Consider the following 15,031-nt stretch of genomic DNA (forward strand, 5'->3'; position numbering starts at 1 on the left):
CAGGCTGGAATGCAGTGGTGTGCTCACTGCAGCTTCTGTCTGCTGAGTTCAAGCGATTCTCGTGCCTCAGCCTCCCCAGCAGCTGGGATTACAGGCACATACCACCACGCCCAACTAATTTTTGTATTTTTAGTAGAGACAGGGTTTCACCATGTTGGCCGGGCTGATTTTGAACTCCTGACCTTGGGTGATCTGCTTGCCTCGGCCTCCCAAAGTGCTGGGATTACAGGTATGAGCCACTGCGCCCAGCCCAAATGTGCTTTAAAACTTTCTCATCATCTCCTACTCCTCATAGTCTTTTTAGTTTATCCACCACTCAACCCGCCTCTCGATTTGATCTTCCTGGCCCGTGTCCTGTGTGCTAATCTCATCTTCTGGATGGATAGGAACCACAATAATAGGTAACCTGTATTGAGTATTTACTCTGTGCCAAGCACCTTACAAACCTTATCTTATTTAGTCCTCTCACAGCAATGCTACAGGGTGGATATCATTGCTGTCCCCATTTAACAGAGGAGGAAACTGAAGAATAGTAAGTAACTTGCTCTAAGGCTACATAGCTAGTACTTTCTAGACCTGGGATTTTGGTGCTGACTCCAATGCACATGCTCTTTTTTGTTTGTTTTTGATGGATTTCTTTTGATTTTTAAATTTTTTTTACAAATTATAATTGTATACAATGATGGGACACATAATGATGTTATGATATATGTATGGTGCATTAGTCCATTTGCATTGCTGTAAAGGAATACCTAATGCTGGGTAATTTATAAACAAAGAGTTTTATTTTGGCTCATGATTCTGTAGGCTGTACAAGCAACATGACACTGGCAGACCTCAGAAAACTTAAAAGGAGGAACCTGCCGTATCACTTGGTGAGAACAAGCGGGAGAGAGAAGGGGGAAGTCCCAGACTTTTGAACAACAGATCTTGTGTGAACTAACTGAGGGTGAGCTAGAACTCACTCATCACCAAGGGAATGGCTGTAAGCCATTCATGAGGTATCTGCCTCCAAGACGGAAATACCTCCACCAGGCCTCACCTCTGACACTGGGGATTACATTTCACCATGAGATTTGGAGGGGACAAATATCTAACCATATCACATACAGTGTGGAATGATAGAATCAATCTAAATTATATACCTATCACCTTAAATACTTATCATTTATTCCTCCTGTCTTACTGCAGCTTTGTAACCTTTGATTAACATCTCCTCATTCCCCCGGTGCCCCAGTCTCTGATAACTCCTCTCTGCTTCTGTGAGTTCCATTGTTGTAGATTCCACATATAAATGAGAACATGTGGTTTTTGTCTTTCTGCCAGTGCACGTGCTCTTAACTGCTGTTGTACTGCATTCAAATAACAATGCCTAACATATACTGAGTGCCTACCTTTTGGCTAAGCACTGGGCTAAGGTCTTCGTATGTATTAGCTCACTTGCTTAATCCTTTTAATGATCCTGTAAAGTAGATTTTATTATGAGCCCTGATTTTCAGAAAAAGAGACTGGGGCACAGAAATGTTAAATAACTTACCTAAGTCACACCATTCAACAGTGCCAGATGGAAGTAACCTTTGGACACAGAGCACTCTGACTCCAGAGTCTACACTGTTAGCCACTCTCTTATACTGCCTTCCAGGTGTCTGCTGGGGCAAGCCAGAGAATGTGTGGTGTATTCCTTTGGGTGTGTTCCTTTTGGGAGACAGTGGGGAGGGAGAGGTAACAACTGCAATTCACTTCCTGCCAATTGTTACCTTGTGAGAATCAAAGCTACTAGTTTTTAAGAAAGGCCCCAGATCTGGATCTTCATATAAAATTTCCTTATTTTAAATATTGGGAACACATTCCAACTTTTAAAAAGCAGTATGCCCAATTAAAAACAATCTGTTGATAGGAAGCAGTAAATTATAGTTAAGGGTATTTATTAAGTACTACTTATGAATACTGTGCTAATTCCAGATATTATTATTCAGTGTAAGCCTATAGACTCCCCATTTTGTATGTTAATTCTCAGTGTTGTTAAAAAGAAACAGGCAGCTGTGGTGGCCCACGCCTGTAATCCCAGCAGTTTGGGAGGACGAGGCAGGCAGATCGCTTGAGCTCAGGAGTTAGAGACCAGCCTGGGCAACATAGCAAAACCCCATCTCTTCAAAAAAAAAAAAAAAAAAAAAAAAAAAAAAAAAAAAAAAAGCAAAAATTAGCCCGGCATGGTGGCAGGTGCCTGTGGCCCAAGCTACTCAGGAGGCTGAGGTAGGAAGTTCACTTGAGCCTGGGAAATCAAGACTGCAGTGAACTGTGATTGCACTACTGCACTCCAGCTTGGACGTCAGAGTGACACCCTGTCTCACAAAAGGAAAAAAGAAAGAAAGAAAGAAAAAGAAAGGAAGGAAGGAAGGAAGGGAGGGAGGGAGGGAGGGAGGGAGGGAGGAAGGAAGGAAGGAAGAAAGAAAGAAAGGGATTTTCTCCCTGATATCATCAGTAACAAATAAGTTTAATTGATGGTTTATGTATATTTTCTTGTATTTATTTGTATGCATATTTTAGAGTTCAATTTCTCAGTGAAGCTATAAGACTGTTGGAAGAAAAATGTAAACTTTCAGAATTTAATATACCAAGGATGTGTGTTAAATTCTCTTACCTTTTTTCCAGATGTGAATAATTTGTAGGTAGAAATATTTGTTTATGTAAACCTTGACTTCAGTGAACAAAACACACATACTACACATACCTACACATGTGCACACACACGTGCAGGCAACACTTTTGTGAGCCACATCTGACCCATGAGCTGTCAGTTTGCAACATCTGTTTCAGGGGACATATCTTCCATTCTTTTCTTCTGCCTGTCATTCCTAACCCATTACCAGGTTGCTAGCAGGCAGTGACCGAAAACATATTGACATTGTGTACTCTTGTTCTGGCCTAGATATGTCTTAAACCTGATACCCTCTCTCAGGCCACCTCCATCAGCTTCCACTAAGAGACTTTCCTGCTGTTTTTCAAACCTGGCATCCAATTCTTTCTCCTTCACAGGGCATTCCCAAATCAGGTGGAAGAGGCTTAGAAAGAGGCTTCCTAAGCAGTAGCTGTTTCCATATAACAGTTGTCAAAAAAAGGAAATGAAGGTGGAAGAATGGGACAGCCCAAGGGTTTTGAATCCTAACTGTGTATTAGAATCACCTAGAGATCTTTTAAAAACGCTGATTCTATAAAAAAATTAAAAGCAAACAAAACAAAATCCGTAAAGTTCTAGCTCCAGTCTCAGAAATTCTGATTTAAATGCCTTTGGTGGGACCCTGGGCATCAGTATTTTTTAATAAAAGCTCCCCAGGTATTCTATTTTTTTTTTTTTTTGGGACGGAGTCTCGCTCTGTTGCCCAGGCTGGAGTGCAGTGGCCGGATCTCAGCTCACTGCAAGCTCCGCCTCCTGGGTTTACGCCATTCTCCTGCCTCAGCCTCCTGAGTAGCTGGGACTACAGGCGCCCGCCACCTCGCCTGGCTAGTTTTTTGTATTTTTTTTTAGTAGAGACAGGGTTTCACCGTGTTAGCCAGGATGGTCTCGATCTCCTGACCTTGTGATCCGCCCGTCTTGGCCTCCCAAAGTGCTGGGATTACAGGCTTGAGCCACCACGCCCAGCCGCCCCCAGGTATTCTAGTCTCCAGCAGGGTTGAAAACTGGCTTAACTGATGAACATGTGTTTATTGGAAAGCCAAATACCCACTTTGGGCCTTGATCAACTGCCTTCTTCACTAAAATCAGAAACTTTTGTAAGGCAAGGAATCAGACTAGGCTAATCACAACCTTATGTATTGTGTTCTTGTGAACCACACTCCTGTTGTTTTTATTTATTTATTTTAAATTTAAGTTATTTATTTTTTTGAGATGGAGTCTCACTCTGTTGTCCAGGCTGGAGTGCAGTGGTGCAGTCTCGGCTCACTGCAACCTTTGCCTCCTGGGTTCAAGCGATTCTTCTGTGTCAGCCTCCTGAGTAGCTGGGACTATAAGCTCACAACACCACACCTGGCTAATTTTTGTATTTTTAGTAGATATGGGGTTTTGCCATGTTGACCAGGCTGGTTTTGAACTCCTGACCTCAGGTGATCCACCCACCTCAGCCTCTCAAAGTGCTGGGATTATAGGTGTTGAGTCACCATGCTCAGCCTACTGTTGTTTTTAATCCTTCCGTACTGGATGGATAAACAGACAAAACATGGACTGACACGTGTGTATATGATGTTGAGGAGGCTGTAGCAGGAGCTTCTGAAATGGCTTCCAATGATCCCCTCCTCCTGGTATTCACACCCTTGTGTAATCCCTTCTCTCCCCTTGTATGCGGGCTGGACCTAGTGACTTCTTCTATCAAAGAGAATACAGCGAAAGTGATGGTGTCACTTCCATTATTAGGTTTGCAAAAGACTTGACTTCTGCCTTGCTACCACTCGTTCTCTCTGACCCTATTTGCTCGTTTGTGCTGATAAAACATGAAATAAGTTACTATATTGCGGAGTGACCAATGGAAAGCTCCACATGGCAAGGAAATGAGGGCAGCTATTGGTCAACAGCCTCTGAAGAACTGAATCCTGCCATTGGCCATGTGAGTGAACTTGGAAGCAGATCTTTTCCTAGTTGAGCCTTGAGATGACTGCAGGCCAGACCAACATCTTGATTTTTGTCTTTCAGAGACCCTGAGCCAAAGGACACACCGTAGCTATGAGTGGGTTTCTGATCCACAGAAAAGATGAGATAATAATCAGTGTGTACTGTTTTAAGCCACTAAATGTGGGAGTAATTTGGTACAGCAATAGATAACACACTGTGGGATGATGATGGATTCTGTTTAGAGCAGGAAACTAGAGAAGTGGTTCCCCAGTTTTAGAATGCACTGAATTTCCTTGGGCAGCATGAGAAAAATGCAGATTCCTAGACTACCCTCAGGTTTTGATTCAGTAGGTCTGAGATGGGGCTCAGGAGTATGCGTTTTTTTTATGGAACTCAGATGTTACTGATGCAGGCATTCATTGTGATCACATTTCAAGAGCCATCATTTAGGAGGTGCAGAGGCAGAGAACATGTTGGAGGACCAGTGATTGTTAAGGCATGTAGACCCAGTGAGGAGTGTTTATGGAAGGATTTTGGATTAATTAGGTGACATGCTGAAAGTAGTACTGAACTTTTAATTGGAAGAAGCTATAACAATCAAAAGATTAACCTGGTGGGCTGGACACGGTGACTCACGCCTGTAATCCCAGCACTTTGAGAGATCGGGGTGGGTGGATCACGAGGTCAGGAGTTACCAGACTGGCCAACAAGGTGAAACCCCGTCTCTACTAAAAATAAAAAAATTAGTTTGGTGTGGTGGTGGGTGCTTATAATCCTAGCTACTCGGAAGGCTAAGGCAGGAGAATCACTTGAACCCAGAAGGTGGAGGTTGCAGTGAGCCGAGATCGTGCCACTGTACTCCACCCTGAGTGACAGAGTGAGACTCCGTCTCAAAAAAAAAAAAAAAAAAAAAAAAAAAGATTAGCCTGGTGGTGGTATACTAGATGGGTTGGAAGGGAGGGAGACTGGAGTCAGGGCCAAGCTGGTGTGAGATGATACAAGCCCGGATCAGAATGCTGGAATTGGCATGAAATGAAAGGAATGAGACATTTTAAAATATATTTATTTATTTAAGAGATAAGATCTTGCTTAGTCACCCAGGCAAGGCATGAGATTTTATATATATATATATAATATATATATATATAAAATTATGTTTTTATATATATATATGTTTATATATATACACACACACACACACACACACACACACACAAACACACACACACACATTTAAGAGGCAGGGTCTCGCTCTGTTGCCCAGACCGAAGTGCAGTGGTACAATCATAGCTCACTGCAGCCTCAACTCCTGGACTCAAGTGATCCTCCCGCCTCAGCCTCCCAAGTAGCTAAGACAATAGGTACGTGCCACAACGCCTTTCTAATTAATTTTTTTTTTTTTTCTGCAGAGGGGATCTTGCTATTTTGCCTAGGTTGGTCTCAAACTCCTGCCCTCAAGCGATCCTCCTTCCTCAGCCTCCCAAAATGTTGAGATTATAGTCATGAGCCACTGTATCCTACCAGCATGAGACATTTTAAAGGAAATTTTGAGAAGGACTTGATAAGTGACTTTATAGGCAGGAACTGAATAAGAGACACAGATATTACAAGCCCTAATTAGAAGCCTATAGTGCCATTGGCAGAGCTGAGAAGTTGGTGGGGATGGGGTGGGAGGAGTTGGTTTGAGGGCTATAGCTCTAGAAGAGTTTAGTGTTCAGTTCAGTTAATCTCAGTAAATCAGGTCTGGATGGGGAAGCTGAGGTGATTGCAAAGAGTGCACATGGAGGCAAAATTCTAATGCAGATCAGTGGTCCTCAAAGTGTGATCCCAAACCAGTCACATAAGTATCACTTGAGAACTTACTAGATGTCCTAATACTGCTAAGGTTTATAGCCTGACTTGACTTACAGATCTACATGCTTAGAGACCTTGGAATAGACCATCCCAGAGGATGGGAAGGACCCTGCACAGGTAGAGGTAGAGGTGACTCTGCCCACTGATGGAATAAATATCACCTGCTGGTGATTGGAGACTGGCCTAGATGTAGCCCCACTCTTCCCTGCTTTTGGAGTCTAGCCCTAAGCTGAGGCAGGATTCTGGGGACCTGGGACTCCCCTATTTTTCAGCCAGGCCACAGAGCTGTTCCAAGATGGTGCAGCCTGGATGGACAACATTGAAAAAGGACAACGACTCTGGGAGGGAAGCATAATGGTGGGCTTCTCTTGCTGTGAGCACTTTCCTATGCAGATGAGTCTGGAGATCATGTGGGGTGGATTATTTTCTTATTTTCGCACTGTACATATTTCCCACTTGTCCCTGTTCTTACAAAACTGGCCTAGTGAATGAGAGGGAGCTGAGATTGAGAAAGGATTTATATCAGTATTCCTGTCAGGTGTTATAGACAGACAAAATCAGATTTAAATCACACTGTAAGAGAAAGCACAGGCATAAGCTGCTGCTGCAGCTGTCAAACATTACATTGAGTAAGGCCAGAGGAGCTGCACACCACAGATCACTAACACTGTTCCACTGTGTCAGGCTCACGGAGACTGTTGCCCCAGGTGCTGTGGCCCTTTCATCATAGGAATCCAGATTGAGTGGCCCTCACGCTGCCTCATGTGGGCCAAAATGTGGCCAAGGCAGAGATGAAGACTATAATTGAATGAAATATTCTGCACTTCCTTTTTTTTCTTTTTTCTTTTGAGATGGAGTCTCGCTTTGTCGCTCAGGCTGGAGTGCAGTGGCATGATCTTGGCTCACTGGAACTTCCGCCTCCCGGGTACAAGCGATTCTCCTGCTTCAGCCTTCCTAGTAGCTGGGACTACAGGTGTGTGCCACCACATCCGGCTAATTTTTGTATTTTTAATAGAGATAGGGTTTCACCATGTTGGCTTGGGTGATCTCAAACTCTTGACCTTGTGATCTACCCACTTCGGCCTTGCAAAGTGCTGGGATTATAGTCATGAGCCACCGCACCCTGCCAATGTACCTCAGTTCTAAAGGGAACTGACTGCCCTCCTCCAAGACACTGTCAGAACTAATCCCATTGTGCCTCACCTCCCAAGCTTTCCTGATCCCTGCTCACCCTCCATACTGCTCTATTTATTTTCTAATCCGACAAAAGCCACTTCCTCCCATGTCCTTACTGTGCCCTCTACAAATGCCTGTCTGTGATGGCCAAAGTCCCTGTACCCTTATGTCCCGTACCTCCTGTCATAACATACGTTGACTGCTTCTTAGATAAATGTTGCTTGGAGGAGAGTTTGAGAATTATTGGTCCCCCAAATCCCTTTAGGATCATTTTTCTTTTTCCTGCAAATGCCCACCCCTCTACCCTCCTCATTGCTGTCACCCACCAACCTCCTGGTTACTTCCCCTCATTTATTGAAGACCTAGTTCATGGCTTACTCACTTCCTGTTCATTCCTCTTATCATTCTGGATGACTTCAACATCTCTGTGTCAAGAATGTCAGAAACTTTACTTGCCCCAGGAGGCTTTTGTTTTAAAAACAATTCTCAGTTACTGGAAATTTAGAGAGCAGTTGTCTGAAAGTGGAAGATTTTGAGGGTGGGAGGAGAGGACAGTGGACCTGCTGTGGGGTATATTGGATCCCCTGAACCTGGGCTCAAGACAGGAAGGGGAGGCAGGGTCCCAGAGTGGCTGGGATCTCTGTCCTGATTCCCCTAACCCCCACCCCAGCAGCCTGAGGGATTTGTAGAAATTTGCAGGGGAGAGCCTTTCTCTCTTGACTTTGTTATCCGTTCCACCCTGATTCTAGTCATCATTCTTGGTGACTTCAACATTCACATGGTTGACCCATCCCTTGTCATGACCTTTCACTTCCTTGACCCCTTCATTTTAATGATCTTTTCCTCCACCCACCTCAGCTACACATTCATTTGCTCATACACTAGCCCTTTTTATCACCAGAAACTGCATTATTTTGGAAATCTTGACCTCCACTGCTAAAGTCTCTAAACTTTATCAGGTTAAACCCTCAATCCGTTGACTCTTGTCATATTTTCTCTCTTCATCAGTTCACCATTGTATCAATTTACTTTTTCTGCAGCTTAGAGTCCACAGTATTGTTGTAGTCACTTTTCTTTTTCCTCTTTCACAGCCACTGAGTCATACCTTAACGCTTAGCCATCCTATCCTCCTTTCCTCTCACCTCCTTTTCCTTGCAGCTGAGACTTTCACAACTTGGCTGTCTTCACTCATTACTAACTTCAGATGGACATCTGACACTGTCCATCACTTCTCTCATCCTTAGTGAGGGTTTTCTGAAGACAGTTCTCTGAGATGACCTCTTCATCCTTTCCGCTCAAATCTCCCTCTCCCACCCCTTCCTTTTCACGCTCACTGATGACATCACCCTACATGGCACTGAGTAAACAGAATACAGAAAATGGGAAGGTTCTGATCTTGCCACCATTAAATGTACCCTCCTAACTACACCTGCAACCATTGTCTTTGCCCTGCAACCATTGTCTTTGCCCTGTTTACAATGGAGAATGTGTGCATTCTCTTGCTAGGAGACTGTGCTCTTCTCATAGGCCAGACCTTTCTAGATTCTGTCCAATCTCGCCTCCACAGGGCCTTAGGTTCTTCAGTTACTTCCTCCCTCTCCAGCATTATCAGTATCTCCTCCTTTTCTTGATTTTACCTAAACAATTACCATGTTATATGACTTTTCTTTTTTTTTTTTTTGGGCGGGAGGAGTCTCACTCTGTCGCCCAAGCTGAACTGCATTGGTACAATCTCAGCTCACTGCAACTTTCACCCCTCAGGCTCAAGCTGTTCTCATGCTTCAGCCTCCTGAGTAGCTGGGAATTACAGGCGTGCACCACCACGTCTGGCTAATTATTATTATTACTATTTTGGGATGGAGTTTCACTCTTTTGCCCAGGCTGGAGTGAAGTGGCATGATCTCGGCTCACTGCAACCTCCATTCCCTGGGTTCAAGCAGTTCTCGTGCCTCAGCCTCCCGAGTAGCTGGGATTATAGGCGCCCACCACCACACCCGGCTAATTTTTTGTATTTTTAGTAGAGACGGGGTTTTGCCAAGTTGGCCAGGCTGGTCTTGAACTCCTGACCTCAAGTGATCTGCCTGCCTCAGCCTCCCAAAGTACTAGGATTACAGGCGTGAGCGAGCCACGGTGCCCAGCCAATTTTTGTATTTTTAGTAGAGACTGGGCTTCTCCGTGCTGGCCAGGCTGGTTTTGAACTCCCGGCCTCAAGTGATCCACCTACCTCAGCCTCCCAAAGTACTGGGATTACAGGTGTGAGCCGCCACGCCCAACTGTATGACTTACATTTAAAAAACTTCTTCCTTGACTCTACTTCTTTTCCTAGCTACTATCCCATTTCCCTCTTCCCCTTCACAGCCAACCTTTAAAAGATTGTCTGCATAGTCTTCTTCCTCACATCATATACCCCATGAATCTTCTCCAGCTGGCTTTAGTCCCTAAGTGACTATATTTTTCCCCTGTGGAGGTTTGAGAATCAAGCCCATAGGTAGCTCATACTGTAGCATCAGAGTCTATTATGTGAGAACACACAAGGAAACCAAGGCTCAGAGAGGTTCAGTGATTTGCCTAAGGTTATACAGCTAGTAAATAGCTAAATTGGGATACAATCCGGGTGCATCTAATCCAAAGAGTCCATGCACCAGCATTGTTATTATTAATCGGGCCCCTTTTGTGCTTTGTATATCTACTGTAGGGATCATCACATTTAATTGTAATTTTTTTGTCAGCATTTTTCTTTCCCCCACTGAATTATTATTTCAAGGACAAGAACAAAGCCTAGAACAAATAGTAAGTGTTCAATAAATGCTTTTTGAGTGAATGAAGGAACACTGTTCTCTGAGAGCTTATTTGTTCTTTTTTTGCATCTCAGCAGCAATGGATCACTGCTGGTCACCACCTTCCCTTCAATATAATCTTAGAATCATGCCATTTTAGAGCTGCACAGGGGCCTTAGGAAATTAAGATCCATAGAGGTGAAGTAACATGCCCAAGGTCACTTGGCTAGTTAGTTGCAGTCCAGTGCTCTTCCCATGCCATCTTCGGTAGGTGTTAATGCTCCCTCTTTTCACATTCTCTTTTCCAACCTAAATAACGCTGGTGCCAAGCAGTATGTAGACAGCAGAAAGTCAGTAGAAGGACACGTCGTGAATATGATGAGCAGCGAGTGCAATGCTTTTAGTGTTAATGAACACTTTCCTCCTTGGTTCAAGCCACGTGCCTGCTAGCTTCTTTGGTTCCAGTTTAAAATACCCCTTTTCATGAGCTGCTGTTTTATATTCCTCTTAGTGCTTTGGTTATTTCAATGAGTTTTTCTTATCTCCTATTTATAAAACCAGACTTACTTTCCAATGTTTTGTTGTTGTGTTTTCTTTTGAATAACTTCCATTCCCAAGTCTTCTTCCATTTCCATTGCTCTTTCTCTTTTATACTTTTTGTGTTTGTGTGTATAGAGTTATGCAGTGCATTTTAAAATGCAAGCTTGGTTGCTAATACAGTGCTAGAGCAATCAGTTCTTCTATAGGCAAGAATCAGCTAAATGGAACCCTCAACTAACCACAACCGTCAGGCTGAAGTTGTGCAAGTAGTATAAGCTCTGAAATCAGAGACAGTTGGATTTCAAAAAGTATGTATAATCACCTTTATTAATGTTGAAAATACATTTAAATAAAAGTTCTATACCCATTGCTAATAAATCTCTGTCTTAGCCGCCTTAGGCTGTTATAAGAATATATCATAGACTGGGTGGCTTAACAACAGACAGTAATTTTCTCACAGTTCTGGAGGCTGAAAGTCTGAAATCAAGGTGCAACACGGTCAGGTTCTGGTGGGGGGCCTCTTCTTGGTTTGCAGATGGCTGACTTCTCACCGTATGCTCACATGGCCTTTCTTTAGTGTGTGTTCATGAAGATAGAGCTCTCCTTTCCCCTTCTTATAAGGACATTAATCCATTGTGAGGCCTCCACTCTCATGGACTGATCTAAACCTTATTACCTCCCAAAGGCTCTACCTCCAAATACCATCATACTGTAGGTTAGAGTTACAGCATATGAATTTTGAGGTGACACAGACATTCAGTCCATAACAACCTCTTACTATATAGGGATAGTTCCTTATCTTTCTCTTTCTTATTTATTTAGACAGAGTCTCTCTCTGTCACCCAGCCTAGAGTGTAGTGGTGTGATCTCAACTCACTTAGCCTCCGCCTCCTGGGTTCAAATGATTCTCCCACCTCAGCCTACCGAGTAGCTGTGATTACTGGAGCATGCCACCACGCCCAGCTAATTTTTGTATTTTTAGTAGAGATGGGTTTTTGCCATGTTGGCCAAGCTGGTCTCAGGTGATTCACCTGCCTCGGCCTCCCAAAGTGCTGGGATTACAAGCGTGAGCCACTGCACCCAGCCAATTTTTATTTATTTTTAAAAATACAGATGGGGTCTCACTATGTTGACCAGGCTGGTTTTGAACTCCTGGGCTCAAGTGATCTGCCTGCCTTAACCTCCCAAAGTGCTAGGATTGCAGGTGTGAGCCACTGTGCCCGACCACTTCAATCCTCTTTTTACCTCTAACTAAAAGTAAATAAAAGTGGCTGGGCGTGGTGGCTCATACCTGTAATCCACAGCACTTTGGGAGGCTGAGGTGGACAGATTGCTTGAGTCCAGGAGTTCAAGACCAGCCTGGGCAACACAGTGAGACCCCATCTGTACCAAATATACAAAAATCAGCCAGGTATGGTGGCATGCACCTGTAGCCCCAGCTACTTGGGAGGCTGAGTTGGGAGGATCACTTGCGTCCAGGAGGTGGAGGCTGCAGTAAGCCGAGGTTATGCCACTGCACTCCAGCCTGGGCACCAGAGGCAGACCCTGTCTCAAAATAAAATAAAAGTAAAAAGAATTCATCTGTATTTTTAACTTAATTAACAATAAAAAGAGTTGGTTTGTATCTTTTTTATGAAGTCTTATTTTTCGCCTTAAATTTTAACTGCTTTCATTACCGTGTCGATATGTCTTCTCATTTAATTCCGTTTTGATAACTTTTTAAAATAAATGTACAGATTTATTTTAAAATCTATAAAAAATGTATCTATTTTTTGGTAAGTTCACCACCTAAGTCTTTAAGCATAGCTTTGATCATAACACTACCCTGAAAGAAATCCTTGAACAACCCCTGTGTCCAGTAAATCAGACAGGCTCACTCCTAGCTCTGGAGCAACAAAGGGAGGCCTACATACCCCACCTAAACATTTAAAAACTAGAAACTTTCTCAGACGCCTTAGAGTTCCATCATGGAATATGAAAACCCGGGGGAGAGCTGTTTCTGACCCACAACCCACCCCCTTCTCTTTCTATCCCCTGCCCATTCTCACATTAGGAGGGTTTTTGTATATACATGAGGGGAAGTTCAGACCTGTCCACACCTCCTCGGAGCAGCCATACTCAAATAGTCACCCCTGGGCTACCCTGAGGGCTCAGAGATGCCCACATCAGCTGTCTATCTTCAGGAGGTTAGGTTGATAATAGGTGCTGGGAAGCCCTAAACATGGGTTCCAGACTGCTTGGCCAGGAAGTTCTGGGAACTTTGATAATTGGATTTAAACCGTGGCTTTACCACTTATTAACCGCATGACCTTAGGCAGATTGCTTAACCTGACTGTACATGTTTCCTCATCTTTAGAATGAGAGTATTAATAGTATGCTTTTCAAACAGTAGATAAAAAGATTACATGAAGTAATACTATGTAGGTCTAGGTTTAAAATTCTCATCCTGCCACATACTGGTTATAGAATGATCTCAGTAAAGATCTCAACTTCTTGGAGCCTTAGGCTCCTTCTTTGTAAAATGGGCATTGTTCTCAGCATTTGCTGCATAACATGCCACCTCAAAACTTAGTGGTTTAAAACAGTAACTATTTATTTGCTCATAATTCTGTGGGTTGGTAGTTGGGGTGGACTCGGCTGGAACTGTCTGTTCCATTTATGTCAGCCTCATTTACTCATCAGTTTAAGTCAACTGGTAGTCCATGGCCTCACTCATGTGTCTGGTGGTTGGTAATTGGCAGGGGTGATGGAAGTAGCTGGGCCTTGTGTCATTTGTAATCCAGTGGGCTGTCCTGGGCTCATTCACCTGGTGGTGGTTGCAGGGTTACAGAGAGCATCAAGAGAGAGCAAGGCCCAATGTGCAAGCACTTTTCAATTCTCTGCTTGCTCATGTTTGCTGTTATCCCATTGGCCAAAGCAAGTCATATGGCCCAGTCCAGAGTAGATGTGGGAAGGGATTACCAAAAGGCATGGATGTCAGGAAGGTAGTTATTGCAGCCATTTCTTTTTCCAGTTAGTTTATCACACACTTGATAATAACTCTTTTCCAGGATCATTGTGAGAATTGGAGATAGTGCATATCAAGCACTGAGTGAAGTAACTGATATAGTAGATCTTTGGCAAATGACAGCTAAAGCATATTATATTGTACCTGACATACAGTAAGTGTTAAGAAAAGTTCTCTTCCCTAACCATTCATTCTGCCTATTAGATTCAAAAACAAACCAAAACAAAACCAAAAAGCTAAAAAGTCAGAAAATCCCAAACAAGAACAAAACTAAAATAAAACAAAAAACAGGAAAACAAGCAAATGAATCCACATTTGTGATTTAAAAAAAAATTATGCATTAAACAAACATCCACAACAAAACACCAAGTAAAATAATCCCCAGATGAAAACTAACGGGATGTTGAGAATCAGCATTCTTTATGATTGCAGTTTCTACATCTTTCCATAGAGTCTAATGACCCTGAGGTTATACAGGATGCTGGGTCTTCAAAGAAAAATTCCATTATAGTTACCAAGGCAGTGAAGAGGACACAGACATTTAACAAAGAATTGCCACACCCGGGAGTTGAACCAATACAGGATTTGTGGTTAACTCTGTTTTCTAAACAATTCCATTGAAATCCTCAATCTTTGAGTTTGAAGGGACTTCAGAGGCCTTTGACGTTTAGACCCTCTATTCCTCTTCAGCAGTAGTTCTCAAACTTTTTGATCTCAGGGCCACTTAACACTCTTCAAAATTATTGAGGAGCCCAGAGTGCTTTTGTTTCTGTGGCTTATATCTATCAATAGTTACCATATGAAAAAGTTTTCCTGAGAAAAATTAAAAACAAAAGAGTATATGAGCATACATTCTGTTATCTGTCAGAGTAGTGAGTCGTCATACATCATATAGCTTCTGGAAATCTCCACTGTATATTCATGAGAAAATGAGAGTGAAAAAAGCAAATAATGTCTTAGTTTTTTTTTTTTTTTTTTTTAAAGTAGTTCTGACTTTATTAAACACCTGAAAGAGTTTTGGGGACTTCAAGGGGTCTGTGGACCACACTTTGCAAACTGTTGCTGTAGAGTCTC

The sequence above is a fragment of the Macaca fascicularis genome, chromosome X (assembly GCF_037993035.2).
Source record: "Macaca fascicularis isolate 582-1 chromosome X, T2T-MFA8v1.1".
NCBI classification, from domain to species: domain Eukaryota; kingdom Metazoa; phylum Chordata; class Mammalia; order Primates; family Cercopithecidae; genus Macaca; species Macaca fascicularis.